Raw genomic sequence first — 10,160 nt, forward strand, 5'->3', positions numbered from 1 at the left:
TAAAAAGATTTTCCTTGAGTTTTCGAAAGTGAAACTTGATGCTTTCTAATACAGTACCAACTCGCGCAATCACAAAACGAAGCGGCGAACCGAGAATATGTAACATATTTGATTACTCTCGTTTAGAATAAGGTTGTTCGATATTAGTAAAGTTAAAACACTCCTAAAGGTATGTGTTTTTCAAAGCTGAACAAACTAGTATCTACGTGCGTAAACACTGCAGTGGACGGTAGGCCTATTTTTCAAATACCAATATGCGAATGCAACAAAGAAAAAGGATACAGAGATAAGGAAACGGAATTTATTGTAACATTAGCAGGAAGTTAAAATACATTATCATACTGAATAGTAATTCCAGAACTGACATGTACAATGATAATACTGGTCTAAGACTAGCCATCTCACTTATCAAGACCATTTCATGTTATGACAACGTATCCACCACAGACCTTAATAATATTTTCAGTCTGTAGTTTCATATATGCACAACAAAACATGGCTTAAAAAGTACGTGATCAGTTAGTTCTTCCTACATTAATCTACACGATAAAGTTTTATACTAAGGGTAATAACATTTATATTCAGGGAAGGGGTAGGCTAAGCAATACTAATAAAAAAATCTTTTAACGTGAGTTAACAACAAATTTATTATCTTGTTACAGCTAAGTCATCAAAAGTAATTAACATTACAAATTTCAGCTTATAAATATAAGTGGGAAGTAATTCATGTCTGGAATGTAAAGATATCAGAAACAGAAGTACTATTATCATTGTTTTGGAAATATGTCTTGTTACCTCTTAACCTTTGAATAAATTAATTTTAAGTTCCTTCAAACAGCTTCTTTCTCTACTTTCTCAGTTTTATATACTATAAAAAATACCTAACAATATTGTCACTGAAGATTATTTAATTATTTTAGAAACTTAAATGTGAATTCTCTAACTGTTAACTTAATATTGCTTGCTTAAAAAATATTCGAATAATTGAACATAATGGCAACACAAATAGCTAATGTTAAAATTATTTATAAAGTACCACTGAAGTGTGACAAAAAGTGAAAATGTTAATAAAAAATGATTTGAAAAACATCTTAATTAACTGCCAATTTTAAATAACTGTCTTAAAGAATTAAGAAACAGATTTTTTTTCTAATGGCATCTGTGGCCTGATTGGACATTTCCTGTAGCATTAGTTGTTTTCTTTAAAATGTTTCTAAATGTAAGATTGCCATGAATTTTTTGATACAGAAATAACTGAAGTTATTTAACAGCTTCTTAAGACCCATAGACACTGGTTTATGAGTCTTCAAATCTTTGCTATTTGTTTGAAATTGGTCTAACAAACTAACAGAAATTAGAAGTTTTTTCTTTTAACCAGCCAAGTAAACAGAAGCCAGAAAAAAAACAAACTAACACATTGTTAAAACATGATATCTTAGATTAAAAACTAACCACACATAAAAGTTAATACATACAAATGGTATGATAGTTTATACATTTTAACTATATAAAATCTTAAGCCTAATTGCCCATGTACATACAATATAAAAACCATTTTCAAATGCTTTACTGAAAATGAAAAACTTGAAGTTTCATTAAAATTGTTCCTTGTAGTTTTCTTTTGTTCAACCTGTGACCCAATTATTATCAAGTGTAGCAACTCTCTTATGATGAGTGTGTTAATAGTTGTTAATCCAGAATTTGATTTTTTTTCTTTCTAAAAGTTACAGAATATTTTGATTTAGCATCAGTTTTGGAATACTTTCCAAACTTTGGGAATGAAAAAAATTACCTTTCATTGTTCAACCATTATTACAAAGAAAATATCCAAATTTCATAAGCTGTGCATTCTGTAAGAAATACTACTGGAGATAAAATCCAAAGGAATCCCTTTGGTAAAGAAATTACAGAAAACTGGTATGAGAAGAAAGCTAAAAACTATTATTTAATAAAGCTTAAATATTTATAATTCGGTTTCTTTTCTACTGTACGGTGCATCCTTAAATTCTGGAGGGACTTCCTCATTCTCATGTTTTTTGCAATAGAAACCTCTGTCGAGTAAAGGTTTTTGACATTCTTTCTGGTTCTTTTCACTCAAATCAATCCTCTATGATGAAAAAAAATTTATTACAGAAACACCAGCTTTCATTCACCTGAATCTTAAAAATATGAAGTTAACAAATATGTTGTCAGATGTTTTTTTCATAAACTGATTTTGTGACAATTTTAGGACCAACGATTTGTTTATTTAAATGCTGTCGTCAATGTAGTAAACAGATTGTTTTATCACTCCTGGCCTTTCTGAACATCAGTAGCAATCAACTGTTGAGATAAGCCAGAACAATGATAATTATACCTAGAGATAAGCCAGAACAATCATAATTATACCTACCTCAATTTCCTGGCCTGCTTTATTCAGCAAGATCATTTCGGGTATTGCTCCAGAGATTTGTTTAAACTCCACATTATGGCTGTAGAATGTTGGTTAAGAAACCTTCTGGACACAAGATACCTGTACAGTCTTTTCTCTTACAAGAAAACTTTCACTGTTAGTTATCATAGAATGGTAGTAATGGTCCATTTCTGATAGTGGGAACTAATGAAAAATAGCTTATACTATTATATAGTGTACTTGGTGACTAATTAAAAAGACAAAAACAAACAAGTATCTAGGATGGAAAAAAAAAAAGAACCATTCAAATAACAGTGGATTGGCAATGGGGCATTAAGAAAACAATTTGTGTTTTTGTAAGAATGTTACATTTCAGTACATGAATTCAGAATTCACGAACTCCACAGTAAATAATGTTCGTTTTATTTTTTTAATGTTCACAAAGCTACAGTAGGGTTATCTGCACTAACTGTCCCTAATATAGGAGTGCAAGACTAGAGGAAAGACAGGTAGTCATCAAGTAAATAATGGTATTCTGATTACTGTGCACATTTCTAGTTCTGATACATAAATAAGTAGTTTGCTTGTAACAGAAGTTAAAGATATATTAACAAGATAACACATCTTTATGCTTTTATTGCCAAGTTAATAAAGTGACTGAAGTACCAACCTTGAAAATCTCAAACTACAATAGCTTGTAATAACCCTATAAAATGTTCCTCAATGTAAATGTTGTAAGCTAGGGGGAGCTACTAATCAAGATGATGCTAGATTTAGAAAATTCATAAAAGTAGTTCTAGTATATCTGGAAAATTCATAATAAAGAGATGTTATGAAAGTACATTATAAATGTGTAATCAATGTATGAAAAAGAAAATGTGGTGTATTTGGTAAGTTGATAGTTAATACACGTTCATCTATCAAAGAGAGTTGTAGCTGGAGTGAGGCCTACATTTAGAGTTTATTTACGAAATTAGGCTTACCACCACATGTTTGGGGTTGTGACAAAAATTATCTGAAGAAATGGATTAATTTGTTATTGTCACGAGGACTAGACTTTGCACAGTTTCCATCAAATAAGTCAAAAGAATCCATTCACCAGAACACAGTACAATCCAAAAATACAAAACCTGAGTATAATTTCTGAAGTGAAAACTTGTGGTTGCAGATGAGTTCTGTTCTGTATTAGTAGTAAAACATTTTTACAACAGAACCAATGGGTTGTCTAGTATCCTTAAAGGGGCCGGGTGCTTTCTTTCTTGTAATCATTATTAGTGATAACATACATTTTATGTTTCATATTTATTCTCCAGTAATAGTTCTCTTACACCTCGTATGGCAGACATTCCACAAAGGTTCTGTGTCATCAGCATCTTTTAACTCTTTCAGTATCATTCTCGTATTCTGAAAACAGAATTGGTAAAAGTGTTTATCAGTTATGTAGGGTACATAAAGAATATTATATACACTTTTGGAAAATTGTTGTCCATCTAAAAGCTTCTGAACAAGTGTGTTCCAACACAGGTTACAGGTGTACTAGCAAACGTGTGGAAATATTATATGTATATATATATATATATATATATATATATAGTGAAAATTAATACACTTTGATAAAGTTAAATAAATAAAATCACAAGGAAGGACTGCATTAAAAAGAGCAAATCCAAACCTCTGACTAATTATATTACTTTGTTATAACTTAAAAAACACACCAAACCAAAAATAAACAAAAAACTCAGCATTTATTGAATAGTTCCCAGAGTACAAACTGTAATGTGGGATTATAAAATGTGCTCTACGTGTTGGAGGTGACTACTAAGGTAGGACACACGCTGCAATGGGAATACACTATCTATCAATACTAACTTCCATTTGCCAGTGTCACATAAATAGAAATTAGGAGAGCGAGATGTGGGCACTCAAGCCCACAATGTCCCACACCTGTATCACCCTTCACTGCTTGCAGACAGTTGTGGGAAGGTAACTGCTTGCCAAAGTAAAGAAAAATTAATTGAAATAAAAATAAGAAATTAAAGCAATACTATTTAGGGGTAAGTAAGTTAAAAATTTACCTCTTGAAGCTAGCACTCCATTCCCCAATGTGGTAGAAAGACATTAACTGATAGCGTAGAAGACAAATTATACTAGTATGAAGCATCCCATCCAGTCATCTAAACAAACTAGGGTAGCTCCATGTTCTAAACAAGCCTTTATAATGTGGTAAGGTGTACATCTACATAAAGTAGTGCCAAGTTGTTGACTGACCTTATTCATAACTAAAAATAGTTATTAGAAATTTAAAGTAAAATTTATCTAATCTTTATTTTTTTTATAAGAAAGTATTAAATAAATACCTTGGGATCTTTTCAATTAGTGCAGCATTTTTTGTTTACTTTTGTTTTGGCTTGTTTTTTAAGTTAGAACAAACTAACACACACACAAGAATATCTTGTGATCAAAGTTTTATTTCTTCACTTCTTAAACAAGTATGTTGATTACTCTTAAAAGTGTTACTCAATCATATAAAAACGAATTTTTATTATGTTTTAGCCACAGAATATGAAAACTAAATAAAGAAAGAACATCAAAGTGCTATAATGTATGAATGATTATAAGACACATTGGACCCACCAGTCCTTCCCAAACACGTACTGGCACATATACATCTCAACTGTAGAGAAAGGATAAACAGTCCAATCTGATTTTTAACATTTTGCTTATTTTTTAACATACTTTAATATGTAATAAAAAATTCTGTAATACAACATACACACTGTGTACAAGATAGCACATAAAAATCTTGCATGTCTCAGAGTGTGCTAATACAACAACAGTTACCATAAGGTTTATATGAGTTGTACCCACTTGCTACTTTGACCAGTGAGATGCTTTTGTGGACTATGACCATTAATTAATTAATAACGTGAAATACTGAAGGCTGTTAACAATCAAGTGTTGAAAACACCCCTAAGGCCACCACTTCTTTGTACAAAGTCACCTAGACCATCACATACTCTACACCATTTTTTAAGTATACACACACACACACTGAGTTCTTAAAGTTACACAAAACTTTTGGTGAAACAATATTATGCTATTGATAAGCTGTGCAAAAGTTAGTATTTCTGGGTTATTTATAATAGCATTAACCCTCATGATTTCTTAAATTCATAACCTGAAGGAGTATCTCAGCTTGTCAATCAAAATTTGTTGCCTGTGGTACATTCATAAGGTATATGAAATTCCACATTTAATTTGATTTTAAACCTTTGATGGTTAAAAGGGAAATTCAATCTTATGTTGTTATAAGTTGGTGTTTCACTATACAAATAAAATCTTGTACTCTAATTGTAGTCCCAAAGAAATAACAAAAGATTGTAAAAAAACACCTAATTATGGTAAAGATGGGGAAATCTTAGTCAAGATATACAAACCAGAACTCAAACCAGTAAGTGGATAATTACAGACAAAAAAAATCAGATATTGCAATCAAACTTCTCTATGAAAAAGCTAATTTCGATACTTGCAATAAAAAGTAACCAAAAACAAATAAATTTACTATATGAACACTCATTCTGCCAACAAATAATTGCATCTTTCTCTTTTATTTCTGTAAAAAATGAAATCTAAAAGGATACAACAGTGGAATGTCAGTGAAAATAAACCGTTTCACTTCCGGTAGGCGATTCAAACGTCATCCACCACAACTCTGTAAAAGATCATTCTTATTTAAACAAACTGTTAAAAGAGAATTACCTCATCAGTATTTCCTAGTCTATATATTCACTTTAAGTAAAGTAACTCATCTAATTGCTAACTACTATATTTTTAATTGTATTATAACTTTACTATTATTGTCAATGCCACGTGCAAATTTACAATTACTCCGATTGACCGCATCATTAGAATGAAACTAGTGGAAAAGCCTACACATAGGAAACGAAGTTTAAATACCATTATTTTCACGATTATTCAACTGTTTATCTACTAATAAGTAACATAAATGATCTGAAACTCGATTCATGGGTTTTTCTAACAGCTTCAGATATATCAACTGATCAATAACTACAACACAAAACACTGACAATGAAATATAATACGCTATATTATCAGTTGAATTACCAATATCAATCAATTTAAGAGTTCAGCTTCAAATCTGCATCTGAGCCAGATAATTGATATAAAATAAATAAATATAGTTTTTTTTTAAAGTTATGACTTAGGTTTATGAAATTTTCCAAAGTACTTACCTCTACCCTTGCACTTGCCACTTTTTTGTCGTTTATAATTTCGTTATCCAAACATAAAGTAAAACTCAATCTACATATAAACATTAATAATGAAATTGCGAAACCATCGTACCCGTAACGCGCCATTATACAGTCTAAAATTAAGTATTATTTAAAACTTTACGGCTTAATCTTTTAAATACTTCCCCTTTGCAAATGAGTTTAATATCCCTAACTGAAAGATTAAACGTATCACAAATTCTAATGAGTTGTACTCGTCTCATTCGTCAACTTGTTAAAGCGGAAATTATATTACGCTACCTATCGGAAAACTAAAGTTAAGACTAATGAAAATGTATTTAAGGCATGATTTTGAGGTTCTTGTTTACTTCGGTTGGTGTCTATCGGTAAATATTGTCTTTATTAGGGGGAGTGCAGTAAAAGCAAATTCGTACAAATCAGCTTTTAATTAAAAAGAGGTAGGCTTAAGTAGGTTATTTTTTATCCGCTTGTACAATGTAACGAGCGTATAAGTACATTAGAATCACTTGTTAATTATTCAAAAATTCAGAATGATGTTCGATTAACTACTGATGGTGTTCCAAAATAGTTTCGTCTGAATTAACGAATTTGTCACTTGTCGATAATTCCTGATGAATCTGAAATGGCAAGATACTGAGTTAATAAAAATACAATCAGGATATATAGGTCTATATTTTATTTATTACAATAATACCCAGTTTTTAATTTCTGTAGTGCAAATTATTGTATAAATGTTTTAATGAAACGTTTTTGAATAATATCTAAATCAAACTTTGACTGCTCGCCCTCCCAGCCGTGGGGGCGTTATAATGTGACGGTCAATCCCACTATTCGTTGGTAAAACGAGTAGCCCAAGAGTTGGCGGTGGGTGGTGATGACTAGCTGCCTTCCCTCTAGTCTTACACTGCTAAATTTGGGACGGCTAGCACAGATAGCCCTCGAGTAGCTTTGTGCGAAATTCCAAAACAAACAAACAAACAATCTAGTATTATCTAGAGCACTCAGTTTTGCCTGTCCTAAAAATGCGCGTGCACATTACTATCTAAACGAGCATGAGCGCACTCTTACTTAAACTGAGGTAAACAAAATTCGGATGTAAATAAACGTTAATATATATTTTGAACAACAACATCTTAAAAGCGTATCAAAGTGTTTCAAAAGGTCTAAAGTAAGATCGTAGATTATCATTATAAGTTTATTTATTGATAGTATTAAAGGCAGTGAAATTTAGCCTTAATTAAACTAAGCAAAAGTTGCAGTGTTTATTTGTCTGTGTGTGTTTTGTGTTTTTTATAGCAAATCCACTTCGGGCTATCTGCTGATCTACTGAGGGGAAGTGACAATGTTAATTTATTTCTTTATCAAATAAAGCCGTAAAGACGCAACTAATATTAGGCCTAAGACAAGTTAACTTATAACGTAAATTATAAATTTCGGTGTTTGCAATTAGAAGTACTTGGCCTTATTCTAGAAATCTTGTATTTAAAGAAGTACTTTTACAATAAAGATAGTAATTTGACTGCAAGTATACTCCAGATTTCAGCTAATTAGCGATAAATAAAATTAAGAATAAAGGATTACAGTGAATAATTTAATCATATATAATATGCGTAAGGTTTGTTTTTTATAAAATTATTTGGGATGAAAGGTGATTCATGTATTTGAAATGTTGGACTGGATATAGTTTAGTAGTCAGTGAACGAGAATGTGGACCTCATGCCCCAAATTCGCACCGTGATGTCGCTGAACACGATCTGTATTTTTATTTGTCAGTGTATCGTAAGAGTCGCAGTTAATGTAGTTATTTGGTTCAACGTTCAACAGAGCCCTTGTGGTAAAAGGTATTGTTGGTTGGCTGTGTTCTCTTTAATCAGTTGTTCAAAATGAGGGATTGCTATACCCGAACTTAACCCTGTTTTGATAAAGCTATTTAACATATGCCAGCACATTTAAATTACCGAATATTTCATATGTTAAAGGAAGAGTAAAACAGTAAAAACATTAACAAATTATCTTAGGATCAAATAAGAAAGGCTATGGATAATGCAAAGAAAGAAGATTAGAATTTCGTAGACTGCTGGGAAAATTATCTTATAATAGATTTTCATTCATGTATAAAATACACAAAAAGTCGTTTGAAAAAGTAAATAAAGGTAAAGTGATTACACAAGGTTTTGATCATTTTATTTTTTTCATAAAATTCAAGTAATATTGTTCCCGTTTCACATGAGGAGCACAAACAACAACATAAAAGAGAGCATGCCACACATTACCTTGTAGTATATGAAACTCTCTATCGGTCATTTACAGATTTATTTAACCAAGAAGTAAACTTGTTAAAAAGTGTTACGTGTTACAATTTCCAGCAGCTTAAAACTAAATTAAATTGTAATTTAGATTTAGAAGTTAAATAAATGTCGATATTTATCCAATTTATGATACTTGCCAGCAAGATTGATAAACACAGTTTAATTTTTAATACAAATATATTTTAATATACAAAAAATAACATAATTCACAATAACGGTTATTACAAATAGTCTATGTACAAAATGTTTACAAACTTATAAACAATACCAAGTCTTACGTCTGGTCTGGAATTTCCTTGATGTCTTATTGAGGGTTCATGATGAGCGAGTTAATTTCGAGTTAATGTAGGTACAATTCGCTTAACTAACATGATCACACATTAAGTTTCTCAACCCTAAAGTTGTATAATGTCTTAGTTCGTTTTTTTGAATTTCGCGCAAAGCTACATGATGGTTTGTTTGTTTTGGAATTTCGCGCAAAGCTACACAAGAGCTGTCGGCGCTAGCTGTCCCTAATTTAGCAGTGTAAGACTAAAGGGAAGGCAGCTAGTCATCACCACCCACCGCCAACTCTTGGGCTACTCGTTTTACCAACGAATAGTGGGATTGACCATCACATTATAACGCCCCCACGGCTGAAAGGGCGAGCATGTTTGGCGCAACGGGGATGCGAACCCGCAACCCTCAGATTATGAGTCGCACGCCTTAACACACTTGGCCATGCCGGGTCCACAGCAATACTGACGTAACACTAATACATTAATGTTTACGCACGCAGATATATTAATAATTCTTATATTCGAGAATCTTCTACAGATTTACTGAATAAGTTGGAATTTTGCAACACAGATTTAACAGTATAAACTAGAACATTTCTAAATATAAATTTAACTTGCATAAACATCGATACTAAAATAGATATATGATAATAAATCCGTCACAAAAGTAAGGCATTACATTTCCAATTTCCAACAAACGATAGCTGAGGTTGAATTTTCGGTTATTCGGGCCCCAGTGTTGAAAGGGGGTCAACTACATATTCTACCTGTTTTTATGTGAGGAAACTTATCGAATCTCATAAATTCATTTATTTATTGTAAGAATGTAACACTTCAGTGTATGTATGTATGTATATATATAAATGCCCAAAATTGCTGTTCAGTTTGTTTTTAATTTCTGTTGCAC

The 10,160-nt window shown here is 31.5% G+C and overlaps 1 pseudogene across 1 annotated transcript; it reads right to left on the bottom strand.

The window, feature by feature from the left end:
- Positions 1 to 287: 287 nt before the first annotated feature.
- Positions 288 to 6,919, bottom strand: LOC143253908 (selenoprotein M-like; annotated as a pseudogene). Its single transcript, XR_013029891.1, has 4 exons — positions 6,646 to 6,919; positions 6,034 to 6,104; positions 2,393 to 2,471; positions 288 to 2,107 (listed from the first exon to the last, which is right to left on the bottom strand). The product of XR_013029891.1 is annotated as a selenoprotein M-like (transcript).
- Positions 6,920 to 10,160: the final 3,241 nt, after the last annotated feature.

Source organism: Tachypleus tridentatus, chromosome 6 (assembly GCF_004210375.1).
Source record: "Tachypleus tridentatus isolate NWPU-2018 chromosome 6, ASM421037v1, whole genome shotgun sequence".
Taxonomy (NCBI): domain Eukaryota; kingdom Metazoa; phylum Arthropoda; class Merostomata; order Xiphosura; family Limulidae; genus Tachypleus; species Tachypleus tridentatus.